At 47.4% G+C, this 16,683-nt stretch overlaps 1 protein-coding gene across 4 annotated transcripts in view; it reads left to right on the forward strand.

Annotated features, from left to right (window-relative positions):
- Positions 1 to 16,683, forward strand: part of LOC147023805 (cell surface glycoprotein MUC18-like) — a 142,180-nt gene that overhangs the window by 12,761 nt on the left and 112,736 nt on the right. The gene's annotated exons all lie outside the window — the stretch shown is intronic.

Here is a 16,683-nt window from a genome sequence, read left to right on the forward strand (position 1 = left end):
ATCTATATAACCCAGTCAGACTCTGCATTATTAAATGATCTGTCTTGTTTCCACTGCATCCGGAACACTGACCTTTTCATTTGAGAAGGGACAAAGCGTTCGGAAGAGCCTCGACCCAGCCTTGGCAATGGGCCCAGACAGAATCAGTGCCTATGCACTCAAATCTTGCAATGCTCGTCTCACTTCTCCCCTGTCTGCTCTCTTCAACCTGTCCTTCACCTGAGGTCGTCTAACAACTGCTTGGAAGCTGCAGCATCACTCCCATCCACAAAAGTGCAAAACAGATCCTCTCAAATGCAGACCAGTTAGCCTACTCTCAATGTTGATCAAGGTAATGGCATCAATAATTACGATCTCACCCCCCAATCATCCTTTTGGATTCCATCCCACTCACTGAGTTTTGGACATACTGCTGCTTCTGTCTCAACAATAGATAGAGGCCCTGAATCTTAAAATTTGAGGTCAGGGTTGTCTCTCTGGACATATTGCTGGCATTCAACACAGTCTTGCATTCTGCTTTGCTTGTCAAGCTTTCTGCCTGTGGCATCCAAGGCCACCTTCATTTCTTGCATGCCATATTCTTCCACTCATGCAGTCAGCACAAAGTCATCAATGAAATCCTGTCATTTCCTACCCGAGTAAAGGCCGAGTTCCCCTCGGCAGCGACTTTCGTCCAGTTTTGTTTGACTTCTCTGATGCTCTTGGAAAGCAACTTTTTGTCTTTACAGATATATTTTTTAATATATACATAGTCAAGGCTCTTGGAAGAGCTAGCACACTCAATGGATCGAGACATAACAGGATGCAAAAGGAACAGGAGAGAGAAGGGGGGGGGTGGGGGGGGGGGTAACACCTCGACCACTTTTAATACTGTACTCCAAGGCCAGTCACCTGGGCATCCTCCATTGTGTCCAACCTATATTCTTTAACCCTTCAACCTCCCCAGTTCCTCTCAGGTGCATGTGTTCTTCCAGCAACCTCCTCCTTGTTAATCCCCTACTATCGAGATTGACTGCTCACCTCCATTCCTTTGTTCCTATTTTCTCGCTGTTGTAAAACTGCATATCCTGAGGCATATTGCAATCCTATACTCTTCCCTCCATGGCTTAAAGGTGGCAATACACCACCATCTCATTTTTATCCCCCGCCACGTGGCGGAAGGGGGATATTGTTATCACCCGGGTCGTCCGTCCGGCTGTCCGTCCGTCCGTCCGGCTGGCTGGGCGTCAACATTTATAGCTGTGAGTGCGATAACTCATAAACTGTTCGCCATATCAATTTGAAATTTGGGTCACACATCTTCTTCTTCTTCTTTCGGCTGCTCCCGTTAGGGGTCGCCACAGCGGATCATCCGTATGATCCGCATAGTGATTTGGCACATGTTTTACGCCGAATGCCCTTCCTGACGCAACCCTGGTCACCTCTTACGACACAGGGATATGACGGCAAAGGGAAGGCAAATTTGGGTCACACATGTACCACCTGAAAAGGAAGAACCCTATTGATTTTGGGCGTGGCCAGATCCAAGATGGCCGACTGGGGTGGTCGTCCGGCTGGCTGGCTGGGCGTCAGCATTTATGGCGTCAACATTTATAGCTGTGAGTGCGATAACTCATAAACTGTTCGCCATATCGATTTGAAATTTGGGTCACACATGTACCACCTGAAAAGGAAGAACCCTATTGATTTTGGGCATGGCCGGATCCAAGATGGCCGACTGGGGTGGCCATCTTGAAAAAATTTTTTTTCGCCATATTGATTTGAAATTTGGGTCACACATGTACCACCTGCAAAGGAAGAACCCTATTGATTTTGGGCGTGGTCGGCTCCAAGATGGCTGACTGGGGTGGCGTCAACATTTATAGCTGTGAGTGCGATCACTCATAAACTGTTCGCCATATCGATTTGAAATTTGGGTCACACATGAACCACCTGAAAAGGAAGAACCCTATTCATTTTGGGTGTGGCCGGATCCAAGATGGCCGACTGGGGCGGCCATCTTGAAAAAAATGTTTTTTCTTCATATCGCTTTGAAATTTGGGTCACACATGTACCACCTGAAAAGGAAGAACCCTATTGATTTAGGGCGTGGTCGGCTCCAAGATGGCCGACTGGGGTGGCATCAACATTTATAGCTGTGAGTGCGATCACTCATAAACTGTTCGCCATATTGAGTTGAAATTTGGGTCACACATGAACCACCTGAAAAGGAAGAACCCTATTCATTTTGGGTGTGGCCGGTGTGGTGTCGTGACAGAGGTGCTCCAAGGCAGACACGAGTGGGGGAACAGTACAACCCTGCTTTATTGCACGAGCGAGAGCGTGAGCGTACGTTGCCCGTAACTCCACTTTATTGCGTACTCGATGCACTCTACAAGCCACACACCCTACAGGCTCCGCAGGCCACAACGGCTACAGAAAGTACTACAACGCCTCAGGCGGCGCGCACTCCTATATCCCATGCAAGCACGTGACCACTCTAACACCACTCCTCCACCACGCTCCCCACATCATGCCCTGCCCCCGCAGGCCCGCTACACCACAGCCGGATCCAAGATGGCCGACTGGGGCGGCCATCTTGAAAAAAATGTTTTTGTAATAAATGGAAAACCGCTTATCTGATTTCAATTATTTTTCAATGGCAGGGGATTCCCCATCTCTGATGATATATTTTAATTTGGCATCATACCAATTACCAACCCTTCCTTATTTTGGTTCAAATTCAAAAAAATTGTTTTGCCAACCAATAGTGTCCAAACTATCTTTGTAACAATAGATATATAGGTCTCCATGCGATGATGTATATTTATCTTGCTCAATACTTTATAACCATCACCATCTGCCTGAGCACCAGCATCCAGAGCAGTCAGGCTTTACACCAAAGAGGTCAACAATTGACCGTATCCTTGCTCTTTGAGCCCTCACTGAACGCAGATGAGAGTTTCGGCAGGGGCTGCTTGCGGCTTATGTTGATCTCTGTAAAGCGTTCGAGTCAGTAAATTGGGATTCCCTCTGGAGGATTCTTGGTCTTCGTGGGGTGCCAACAAAACTGATCGAACTGATGTCTGAACTATACCCTGGTACTGAGAGTGCTGTGAGATGTGGTGGTACCATTTCTGAATTATTTACAGTTGTTACTGGAGTTCGTCAGGGGGTGTGTACTGGCCCCCACACTTTTCAGCACTTGTATGGACTGGATTCTGGAGAGGATGTCGGAGAGAACAAGCTGCGGTGCATCGTTTGGGAATGTCAAGATCTCTGACCTTGATTTCACAGATGATGCAGTCATCTTTGCGGAGACTTTAGATATCCTTTTGGGGGCCCTCGAGGTGCTGAATGAGGAGTCAGAGCCGCAGGGATTACGGGTTTCCTGGGTCAAAACTAAGATCCAGGCTTTCAATGACATCTTGGATGCTGCTGTCCTGTCTGTGCCTGTTTGTGGTGAGGATGTTGAGGTCACGGAGAGAGTCGCATGCCTTGGCAGTGATATTCATGTCTCTGCTGGCTGTGAGTCAGAGGTCAATAGATGTCTGGGTCGGGCCTGGTGAGTCATGGATTCACTGGATCATGGGGTGTAGTGCTGCTGGTACCTGTGTGGGAGGACGAAAGTCCGAGTTCAGGTCCTTGGTGCTTCCAGTCTTGCTCTATGGATGTTAGACTTGGACTCTGACCAAGGATCTGAGACGGGGACTTAATTCCTTTGGTACCAGGTCTCTTCGGAGAATCTTTGGCTATCGCTGGTCAAACTTTGTGTCCAACGAGCGGTTGCTGGGAGAGACTCAAATGAGATTTGTTACCTGCATAGTCCATGAGCGTCAGTTGCGGCTGTATGGACATGTGGCTCGTTTTCCTGACGCTGATCCTGCTCACCAGATTCTTTCAGCGAGGGAGTCTTGTGAGTGGAGGAGGCCAATGGGCCAACCACATGCCTCGTGGTTGCAGCAGGTTGATTGGCATCTCAAGGAGATGGGGATGGGCCAGGCATCTGCCTGGCGGATGGCCAGACGGAGGCCCCTGGAGTACCAGCGGAAAGTTGATGCAGTGACACGCTGCTCTGGCGCATGCTCCCATACCTGACCTGACCTGACTTTATTACTCATCAAGTCTGGGAAAGTTTCGTATATAAAGACAAAATTGGTCCCCTACATTGCGGCGATCGGAGTCACGTAATTAGCTCTGCCAACGAAGTGGGTGGAGGTTACGTTTTCACCCCTACCTGTCTGTCTGTTTGTTTGTCTGACTATTTGTTTGTCTGTGAACAAGATATCTCAAAAAATTGTGGATGGATTTGGCCGAAATATGGTGGAGAGGTTGGGTGTATGACAAGGATGAATTGATGAGATTTTGGTGAAGATCTAGTTCTGGATACTACAATTTTTTCAGCGATTTTTCACCATTGAGTGATAGAGGTAAAACCAATCCATACAGGAGGTATAGTAGGTAGTTGAGAAAATAAATGGAAACACCTGGTATATGATGGACACCAAGCAACGGCTTCCACACAGGTGTGACCCATGCATCAATTAAGCAAATAACATCCCAGCATGCTTAGGGTTATGTATAAAAATGTGGCACAGGCCGAGTTGCTTATAATTATGGCCAGCATGGCTGAAAGAGGAGACCCCCCCTCGTCCCCCTCCCCCCAATGTCCCAAACCACAGAGCACATGTGGTCGCCCAATGGTTTGATGAGCATGACACTGATGTTATCCATTTGTCATGGCCTGCTCCATCACAAAATCTGAACCCAATCGAGCATTTTGGGGATATTCTGGAACGATGCCTGAGACAGTGTTTTCCACCTCCATCAAACAGGTGAGTTGATTGACTTTCCCATGCTCGAATGGTGTCGTGTCCTCCTTCAGAATTCCAGACTCTGGTGGCCTCGACGCCATGGTGCATGTAGCTCCGACTGGCTGCACGTGGGGGCTTAACGCCCCATTAATTGACTTTACATTGGTGATTCCATTTTTTTTAATACACTCCCTGTATATCAATCGATCAATTAATCAATCAATAATTTTGGTTTATTGGGAACATCAAACATTGGACAAGACAGCCCAAAGACTGATGTTTATCAAGTTTACAATTTATCAATTAAAAAAAAAGTTTCATAAAACTTACATATATCGTGTTGTGGATTTGGAAAGCTATCGCACTCAACATTCAGGTCCTTTCGCTCAGTTATATCGGTAAGTTCATGTTGCCAGTTAGATTCCCAACCCTAGTCTAGTGGGTAATTTAATGTTCATGCGCTGCGATTTGTATTAGGAAAATCAACAACAACAACAACAACAACAACAACAGCCAGAAAATGCCTGTTGGTGGCGGACACGCTACCAGACCAGCGAGCGTCCCCTGTGCCTCGCTGGAATGCGGGCATGTTGAGATGCATCCGCGAGCTGAATTTCTTACCTTGTATGGGCATAAAAGCAACTCGGGGCGAGGGGGGGTGGAATGCGGGAGCCCCCACCGACAGCGGATGAGTCACGTGGGAAGCGAGGCGTGCCCTTGATAAATAAAAAGGGAAGAGAGAGAAAAAGACACACGGAGGAAGAGGAAGAGGAAGAGGAAGAGGAAGAGGAAGAGGAAGAGGAAGAGGAAGAGGAAGAGGAAGAGGAAGAGGAAGAGGAAGAGGAAGAGGAAGAGGAAGGGGAAGGGGAAGGGGAAGGGGAAGGGTGATTGTTATTTCCACCAGTTTCTTTGAGCTTCTTCAAACTTCCAGCTTCTTGTGGTTCTCCGGGTGTTGTCCTCCTGTCGTCCTTCGTGGCTGGTTCTCCCGTTGTTCTCCGCTGGTCCTCCTGTGGATCTGGTCGCGCGAGTTCTGGGAAGTGTGCACGGAGGGTCTTCTCCCGCCAGCCTTTGCCCTGCCGACTTCGCTCGTTTGGACGTCCCGGATCATGCTGGGAGTCCAGTGGGCTGGACTGGTGGGCCAGTCCAGTCCAGGACCTGGTCCTCGAAGACCGCATGAGGCGGGCAGGTCCGAGGTAGGTCTTAATAAAGACCGGCTGGTCCGATCATTTTGGTGTGTGTGTGTGTGTGTGTGTGTGTGTGTGTGTGTGTGTGTGTGTGTGTGTGTGTGTGGCGCCAGTCCAATAAGTAGTGAATTGTATAAGTGCCTGTATATACTTACATTTATAGAACTCGGATGTAGGCTTTTTGCTCATGTCTTGTCCCTATTCCCCCATTCATTGCTTGCATGCCTGTGTTCGAATTAATGTCACCTGCTAGTTGCATCCCTTCCTACATTGACTGCCAATTAGCTGGCTGATTATAAGCCGATAAAACGTACATCTGGTCCGACGGGACTTGGCGATATATAACCGCTCGGCATTCGCATACGGAACGAGTTGCTCAAGCGGCTCGTTTTCGTGCAGGTCCCGTTGAGAAATAAACTCCCGGCATTTCTGTCCGCGCGAATAATTAGGTACATCGACGAGCGACCCTGTAGCGCGTGGACAGAAGAGTTGGCTGGTTTATGGTGTGTTAAAAACACCCGTAGCTGGGTTTCAGCGTTGATCCAGAAGCTACGATAAGATTGCTCATTCGGTGGGCGCGTGCGGCCGCATTTGGGCTAAAGGCAGTCGTTCTCACGCCGGACAGGCGGAAATCTACAACAATATATATATGTATATATATATATATATATATGTATATATATGTATATATATGTATATATATATGTATATGTATATGTACACTAGCAAATACCACCAGTCGCTTCGCTGACGAGTACAATAAAGTGGGGAGAGAGAGGAGGAAGGGGGAGCAAGGAGGGGTGGGGGAAGGGAAGACGGTGTGAGGTGAGAGGAAGGGAAGGCAGATGTGAAGTGGAGTGTTAATTACCACCCGGGCGCATCCAGAGACGAACACGTCCGGAGCCAACCTGGGCTGAGACAAACACCGCTTGGACACTTCCGGAGAAAACTCAAGTCCAGACATAAACACCGCCTGGGCACGTCTGGAGACAAACCCTGCCCGGAAATGTCAGGAGACAAACACTGTCCAAACAGAACCACCATCCGATATTTCCAGAGACAGAGGGGGAGAAGGGTGCTGCACTGTATTGAGAGGGGTTAGAGCAAGGATGGGACAGAGAGAGTGTTGTGCTTTATGAAACACACACACACACACACGCTTGGCCAATATTAGCAACAACCCAAAAGCCATTCGTAGCTTTAATGGAAAAACAATGCTGATATATATCTTCTTCTTCTTCTTTCGGCTGCTCCCGTTAGGGGTCGCCACAGCGGATCATCCATTATGATCCGCATCGTGATTTGGCACATGTTTTACGCCGGATGCCCTTCCTGACGCAACCCTGGTCGCCTCTTACGACACAGGGCGCTGATATATATATATATATATATATATATATATATATATATATATATATATTGTTGCGGTATTCGCGCCCGCCGGCGTGCGAACGGCCACGTAACTCGAATCGCGGCACGTCGCCCACCGGACGGACAATCCAGTCGTGACCCTCTCGGACTAACGCCGGGAACCAGTCACGGGTGGACCTTTCGGTCTCACCGCGATCGAGCCAATCAGCCCCCGCGTGGGATAGGGTTGCTCGCCAAATTCGAACTACCTAAGTACCCACGCGGAGGGTAGACCGGGCGATCGCACCTCGCCGCAGGTCGACTTCGGACACGGGCCACTTAAGCGACCCGTTCCGTACTATCAGAATAACCGAGCGGTGTTATCGTCGACCTCGACGGTTCGATTAATTATCGGGCGTATTCAGCCCACTACCAACCCTTTACGTGAAGCAAGATGGGGATTCAATGGAGGAAAAGACGAAGCGAAGCGGGAGAACAGTTCAACAATAAAGCACATTTATTCGCGACGAACGGAAAGCACACAAATACAATTCCACCAAATGCACACAAAAAAAGAAAACACAATTCCATTTACACAAAAAGCAAACATAAAAGTGAAAACACAGTGCAGAGCTAATACCGACTACCGAGCACACGGCAACACTTATACAATTCTACTTCACAGACGGCGCCGACAACACATACCCAAAACCAAGGAAAAGAAATACCTCAAGAATGAGGCGGCCTGAGGCCGAGACCGGGTCGGGCCTACCCGTCTGGTGATGAGACGCGGAGCGGCGATGGCCCCGCAACCCGCGGGCCTCGAGGACAGTGCCTGGCAGGGGGTGGGAACGGGGCCCCCTTGGTCGCACTATCTCAGCGCGGGGGGAAACAGGAGGGGGTTGCTGATGCTCGGGGTATAGAGGATCTTTATTATCCCTGGTGTGCGTCTCCACCTCGGCCAGGTCGCGCTGCCGGCCTCCCTCGGGCGTGCAGCTCCTGGCACCGACGCGAGCCCCCCCTCGTCCGACTCTCTTCAGCTTCTCCAGCCACTGCAGGCTTCGGGCTCCAGTCTTCCACACTCGTCCCCTCCGTTCCGACTCCTTCTCGTTCTCGACTCCTTCTCGTTCTCGTTTGCGACTCCTTCTCGTCCTGCTGACTCCTTCTCGTTCCGACTCCTTCTCGTTCTCGTTTGCGACTCTCCCCTCGTTCTCCTTCTCCTTCTCGTTCCGACTCCTTCTCGTTCCGACTCCTTCTCGTTCTCGTTTGCGACTCTTTCTGACTGACGAACACCGTCCTTTTATCCCCCCGTAACTTCGCCTTTGACCCCCTCCCTTTGACCTTTCACCTCACTCCCCATTGGCCCGAGAAAAAGTGGGCGTGAAGGCTTTTTGATCCACAAATTTGCATATATCGATCGCCCTGGGGGCGGGGCCAATTCGCCCCTCGCTCACCGATTGGACGGCAAAAAGTGGGCGTGTGTCGTTTTTGATCCGTTTTTGAAGCACAAAATCCGTGATTTTGTACACGCTGTTCGACGCGCGTTCTGCATGAGTCCAACACCGGTACCCACAGCGGGGCAAGAACGGTGGCGATGCTACGGTTGTGAGGTGTGCGTGAAGGTCGTGGCGGTTGTGGTGAAGCGGTGGTTGTGGTCGGTGGTTGATGTTGTGGTTGTGATCATGGCGGTTGGTCCAAAATAAAGATAGTAAAAGAAAAACAGCTATCCTGAAGAGTCGCAGCTCGCATAAATGACATGTATTCCCACTAGACAACGGGTTTGGGCCTAACTACACATGCACTTACCGAGATACCTCACCTAAGGGACCTGAATGGTGGTTTGCGAATCTGGTAACCACAACACTATATACAAACATTAATCTTTATAAACAGCTGCATGTGATTGGTGGGAAAAAAAATTGGCTCGGTCGTTAATACAGTCACCTATTTCAGTTAATATAAAAATATAAAAATAGTTAACAAGGCAAACGGCTCATAAATCAGGTGGTATTTCACAACAACTCACTCAGGGTGATTGAGCATGGACCACTCACTCAGGGTGGTGGAGCACGAACCACTCGCTCAGGGCAACAGAGCACGAACCACTCGCTTAGGGCGACTCATTTATTCATGAACACCCTGGTATACCTATTGCTCAGGGAATGTGTGTAAAGTTTTGCCGCAATCTGTTCAGCCATTTCGAAGGAGATTTGTAAAGTTAAAAAAAACAAAAAACAATTTGGCTGCCGATCCATGTGACCTATAACTGTTATGTCCCTCAACAGACACCAAACAATGTGATTGATTGCAAGGCACAAGTCCATTTATTCCACAGCATGTTACGTTCACATATCTCCGACTCTGTTAAGATGGTGTCTCCCTCACATTCACATGCCCTCCCCCTTCCCCTTGCCTCATCTTCCTCGCAATCTTTCAACACCTGGCGATACAACAACAACAACAACAACATATTTGGAAAGAATATAGCACTTCAGAAGGAACACGACATTTTCCCCCCTCTCCCACCAAGTTCAGTTATGGAATGAGGTCACAAAATCCCGAAAACGGCTAGGACGCTGGCAGACTCTCTGAGGCCGTTGCAGTGACCCCTCAGGTTCAAGCCCTCTTTCTGTATCAGCCATGTTGCTTGTATTGGTGGGGCACATACAAACTCCCAGGAATTGGATGTATTCGAAGGCTGGGTTATCGGGGCCACCACTTTCCGTCGTCTGCTGGTGTGCCACCAAGACCCATCCTGCAGCTGAAAAGTCACTGGTCCCAACCATCGGCTAACCCAAAGTGGGGAGTACCAGAATGACTGCATCTTGTTTTTCTGATGAAGATGCTGAACTTGGACCCAGCCCTGGACCTGCATCACAGGTGGCCTTGATCTTGTGCACTTTGTCAAACCATTGCTTCATTCGCTGCTGGCTCAGTTGTATGACAATACGGGCAGCCAGTGAGAAAGAGCAAGTCCCTGTGGGTCGAAGCCTGTGCATTGGCAGCAGTAGCTCCCGTCCTGTCATTAAAGTTGCTCGTGAGGTACCAGTGGCGGTGTGCTTAATTGCCCTGCAGTGCATGATAGTCTGCATTAGGGCTGTTTGAAACATACAACCTTGAGCTAAGTGTGCTTGAATTCCATCTTGAGTGTTTGGTTAAACCTTTTCTCCCCTCTATTGGCCTGTGGGTGGTAGACTGCCGTGTGGATATGTTTAATCCATTGACATCATAACTGATCCATTGACATTGAGATACGTGGTGAACTCAGCTGAAATGAACTGTGGGCCATTATCTGTGGTAATGACCTGTGCCTCCCCCCCCCCGCCCCCCCCCAATGAGCTATCAGTGTGTCCAGGATGTGGATAATATGGTCTGGGAGGTGACTGATCCCACAGGAACAAATGCAGGCCACTTGGAATGTAAATCGTATGCCACCAGCAGATCGCGTTGATGGTGAGGGGCTCCCCAAATTTCTCCACAAATGTCCAGTTGCAGGTGTTCCCAAGGGTGAGATGGCCAATGAACTGGCTTCAATGGAGGCGATTATGGGCTGTCCAGCTTTGACACTGATCAAACGAGCTGGGCAATCCTCTACCAATGTCTCAATGTTATGGTTAATACCGGGCCACCACACCAGGTCACAGCAACGTTGTTTGACCATGCCCAAGTGACCCTTGTGAGCCATATTTAAAACCTGTGCATGCAGCACACTTGGCACCACTGTGCATTATCCTCATGCTACACAAAATAATTCCAACAGGACAGCTCATCTTTGACTCTGGAAAACGGTATCAGTTCCTCCACGATTCGGGCTGGCCAGCCTTCTGTAATGTATGAATGCAGGGGACAGAGAAGAGAGTCCTCCTTATATGCCTGCTGGAGCTCCAGGAGGGACACCACATCGTGGAGGGGTCCTGCTCCGTGTCCTCTGGTTCAGAACTGGTGTCAGCAGCCATAACTGACCTGGATAGGTGGTCTGCAATCGTATTGTGACGCCCAGGGATGAACTGAAGCTGGAAATTGCACTGCTGGAGCTGATTTGACCACCTCTACAATCCGAGTGGCGTGTGTCCACTGCCTGATGTGGACCTCAAAGCCGTCAATGCCTGGTGATCTGTTTTGGGGGTAAAGGCCTGGCCATGCAGCCCCTCCCTCTCTCTCTCTCTCTCTCTCTCTCTCTCTCTCTCTCTCTCTCTCTCTCTCTCTCTCTCTCTCTCTCTCTCTCTCTCTCTCTCACACATGGAATATTTCTGCTCTGTGGAGCTCAAAGCATGAGATCCAAAAGCTATGGGTTTCTCCACACCATCCTCCACCTGGAACAGAACAGCTTCCAGCACCATGGTCGAGGAATCACCGGTGATCACTGTTCTCCAAGTAGCACTGTTGATGTCAAAATGAGCGAGAATAGGGGCTGTAGTGAGCTGAGTTTTCAACATGTGTGCAGCTGCTTGACAACAGGGGGTCCCATTCCAGGAGGCTTCCTTCTTAAGAAGATGACATAATGGTACAGTGATGGCTGAGTACTGTGGCAAGAACCATATATGGTCGGTTTCCATGCCCAGGAAGGAGGCAAGCTGAGAAGCAGACTGAGGCTCAGGGATGCGGTGAATCACTTCCACGTTGGACTGGAGAGGGGAAATCCCTTGAAGGTGACAGCTTAAATCTCACAAATTCTATTTTGAGCACCGCAAAAACACATTTGTTGTAATTCAGTGTTAAGTTGTGCTGGGTGAGTTTCTGGAACACTTGGACCAAGCGTTCATCATGCACTGAGGTGTTGGGACCAAGTACCACTATGTCATCCAAGTACAAGGACACGTCCAAGATGCCAGCGAAGATGGATGACATAATCTTTTGAAAACAGCTCTGTGCGGAGCTTAATCCAAATGGCATACGGGTCTAACAAAAAACTCTGGTATGAAAAACAAAAGCCGTGAGGTCATTGCTGTCTGAATCGAGGGGAACCTGGAGGTAACTTTGGCGTAGGTTCAACTTACTAAAGACCGTAGAGTAATAGAAACAGATAGTAATTTCTTCAACTGTTGGAAGCGGGTATTTGTCGGGAATAATTGCCTTGTTCACAGCACGCAAGTCCACTCAAACTCGGAGTTCCCCAGACTTCTTCTTCGCTATAACGAGGTTGGAGCTCCAGGGGGACACTAAGATCCAGGGGGTTACTTAGGATCGCTCAACAGACACTAAACAATGCAAATGATTGCTAGTCCATTTATTACACAGCACGTAACGTTCACATATCCCCGACTATGTTAATATGGTGTCTCCCTCACGTTCCACTTTCCCCTCCCCCTTGCCTCATCATCTTCCTCTCAATTTCTCAACATCCAGCAATTCAACAACAACAACAATAATATATTTGGAAAGAATATAACACCTAAGATAGAACACAACAATAACATCATTTTTTTCGGTTGACTAATTTATCTCCAGAGAACCCTCAAACATTTTCAGACTGATCGGATGCATCGTTCTACGTGTCGAATTTTCATCTGGATACCACTTCACCGATGATGTCATGAAGAATCACACTCATTCCCCATGAGGAGCACTTGCCTTGTGCCAAGTTTCAATTTTTTCCATGTCGCAGTTTTGGAGACACAGAGGTCCAAAGTTTTTGCGTTTTTCAAACATGGCTGCCACACCATGTGACCTATGATGTCATAATTATCATCAAAAATTATACATGAATAGCCGCACCTCTGGTGAAAATTTCGTCTCGATCTGACAAGCGGTCGCAGAGAAAATGAATTTAAAAGGGAATATACCCAAAAATTGCCGGTGGAATAATTGGGTCGCCGAAATAGGTGACTTATTGTCAGCAATTCTGTCTGTTTGTTTGGATGTTTGTTCGTTTGTCATCAGCATAATTGGTAGTAAACGTGGGCCGATTTTGACCAAACTTGGGTGGTAGGTACATCTTATGACCTAGTGCTTTGGAAATTGTGATGGTTGCTCGGGACGCTTTGGTTCCCTCGCAACAGCCGAAAAACCTTCAAAATCGGTACCGTTCATGCAAAACCTCCTACACGGATTAACCGAAACGAATGAAAGTTCATAGGTACATAGTACTCAATGAGTACTACAACTTTGCTTCAGGACATATTAACCTATCTCGGCTAGGTCAGGGGTCAAAGGTCAATGAGTGCATTGTTTGGGCAAAATGACCATTCAAAGCCCCCTTGCTCATACACGGGTTAACCGTTTCGATTGCAATTTCGTAAGTACTTAATACTAGATTAACTCAGATCAGGGGTCAAAAGTCATCGGATGCTCGGCGAACCATGGCCGCCTGCCTTCCGGCTTGTAATCATATGAAACAGAAGAAAAACAATAGGTTACCCAGCCTGAAAGGATTGGTACCCCAATACTAATAATAAAAAATACAAAAGGAAGGGGGAATGGACAGTTAACGATACAATATTGTGACTTCATGTAATTATTGTAATACAATCAAATCATGGAATTGATCACGGCTGGCACGGTTGGAATCGGCGATTGTTATATATGTTTGTGTTCTGCTCAAGGGTATGTCCAAAGATTTATCATTTCTGAATTGGATGCAAGATCGGTTTTTAGATCTTCACAGAATGTTTCCAAAGCGAAACGGTAGCTCACCTCTCCATTCACTGAGAGAAGGGATGGAAAACAAATCAAGATGCTGTTTGTATGGCAGGATAAGTGGATATGCAATGGAGGGCACACTTCTGAACACGCTCTAGTTCATTTTATTGAGCAGTGGTCAGGCTCGATCCCCAGACAGGTGATCCAAACTCGAGTAGTGGGTGAATGTACTGTATACTTTGTAGATGGTAACCAGATCACTAACGCCAGCTCCATCATTCCTAAGGATGCTTAGTATGTACAACTGCCAAGTAGCATGAGATACCATGAGTTGAACCTGGCTATTCCACTTTATGCCCACTTGTATTACTGTCCCAAGAAGTAACAACGAGCTAACCCTCTCCAGACGGGTATTATCAACACAACTGTACTTTCAGAGGGGGATTCTTCAAAATGTTTATCTGCGTAACTTTACATTTTTCTCGCTTGGGTAGAGCATGATATCTCTAGGTTATGGACGGATTTGAATGAAACTTAGTGGACATGTTGGGTGTGTGAGAAGGATGAAATGATTCGATTTTGGTGAAGATCTGTATCCAGATTCGGATATGAGAATTTTTTATTTTCAGTCTCGCCTCATAGGGAATGTGAAACTTGCTGTGTGTGTGTGTGTGTGTGTGTGTGTGTGTGTGTGTGTGTGTGTGTGTGTGTGTGTGTGTGTGTGTGTGTGTGTGTGTGTGTGTGTGTGTGTGTGCACTGCGTGCATCCATCCGTGTCCATGTATTTTCGCTTAAAAAATATTCAAAAATGTTTTTCTCTGCAGCCACTTGTCTGATCGATGCGAAACTTTAAACAAAGGAGGGAATCCCCATCGAGAATAGTTTATTGTTAACTCTGACATCATAAGTCACATATGGCATCCATATTGGATTAAAGGAAAAAAAAATTCAATTCATCATTTTCTCCAAAACCGCTCAATGAAAAAAAATTGAAACTTGGCATATGTCATCAACTCTCCGAAAAAAAATTGAAACTTGGCATATGTTATCAATTCCCCGATAAAAATTGAAACTTGGCATATGTCATCAACTCTCCGAAAAAAAATTGAAACTTGGCATATGTTATCAATTCCCCGATTGAAACTTGGCATATGTCATCAATTCCCCCCCAAAAATTGAAACTTGTCATATGTCATTAACTCCCCGAAAAAAATTGAAACTTGGCATATGTCATCAACTCCTCCAAAACGATATATAGAATGTTATTTCAAAAAGTTGTGGATAAGTTGGTTCGGTGACAAGAACAAGCCATTAGACTTTGATTCAGGTCTAAATCCAGATCTGGCCTATCAGTGGGACACAAAACGTAAAAGCCTGGCGGAGGTATGGGCTCCACCGAGTGCCCTTCTAGTTCGGGATGAAATTCCCATTTTAGTTGAGCCATGGGACTTGATCTTATAGCCGAAAGTTTTGGTCTTATTATTCATGGAGTACATTGTACCAAATACCACAAACTAGTCACCATTGATAAAATGCAATGGTATTCTAATAGTCATGATAATTAGAGAAACAACTGCACCATAAACAATGGAATTAATTAATTTATAATAATTATTTATTATATATTATTTATTTTTCATTCAATCTGTCTGTTTATTTAACTATGTGATTGAAAAAAAAATGATTTTCACAGGTGGTTCTATATTTTATTATTAATCTATCTAAAATTCCAGCAATATCTGTGTCTGTCTGTCTGTCTGCGACCGCCGTTTCTCGATGACCGCCAGTTCGATCTCATTGAAACTTGCCAGGAATATTGCCGGGGACCCGTGGATGTGCCTTTTCGAGGTTTGATATCGATCGGACGAGTGGTTCCCAAGTTACGGCCATTTTACTGCCTTTTCAGTGTTGAAAAGGTGTATATATGGCAGCTGAAGGTGTCATTCCACCTTCTCACCTTATCATGCCAATTTTTTCCAAAATTATTAATAACCGGACGATCACCAGTCCGATCGGATTGAAACTTGCCAGTAATATTGCCGGGGACCCACGGATGTGCCTTTTCGAGGTTTGATATCGATCGGACGAGCGGTTCCCAAGTTATGGCCACTTATCTGTCGACCAATGACAGGACATGTTGCTATGACATCACGAATGACGTCACAATTGATGTTTATTTATCTATCATTTAATTTTTTTTGCACGATTGACGGTCCGATCTGATTGAAACTTGCCAGGAATATTGCTGGGGACCCGCGGATGTGCCTTTTCGAGGTTTGATATTAATCGGACGAGTGGTTTCCAAGTTACGGCCATTTATCTGTCGACCAATATCTGCGAGAGAGGGGGACGGGAGGGGGGATAAGAGTGGGGGCGAGAGAGGAGGGGGAGAGAGGAAGGGCGAGACAGGGGGGAGAGAGAGGGGGTGGGAGTGGGGACGAGAGAGAGCGAGAGGGGGTGTGAGAGAGGGGTGGGAGTGGGGGCAAGAGAGAGGGGCGAGACTCGTGGTGAGAGAGAGGAGGAATATAGGAGGGGTGTGAGGGGGGTGAGAGAGGGGGCGTCACAATTCAAGAGGGGGCGAGAGAGGAGGGGGGAGAGAGGGGGAGCGAGGGGGGGCAAGAGAGAGGGGCGTCACAATTCTTCATTTGATATGACGTCACAATTGACGCTGGAGACCTGAATATGTTTCCCAGGTGTTTCCCAAGTTCTGGCCATTTATGATACGGTTGGTCCGATCTAATTGAAATAATGCCCCAATCCAGTCATCGTTTACGCACC

This window comes from Eptatretus burgeri, chromosome 7 (genome assembly GCF_056783735.1).
Source record: "Eptatretus burgeri isolate ZD-2024b chromosome 7, Ebu_testis_v1, whole genome shotgun sequence".
NCBI classification, from domain to species: Eukaryota; Metazoa; Chordata; class Myxini; order Myxiniformes; family Myxinidae; genus Eptatretus; species Eptatretus burgeri.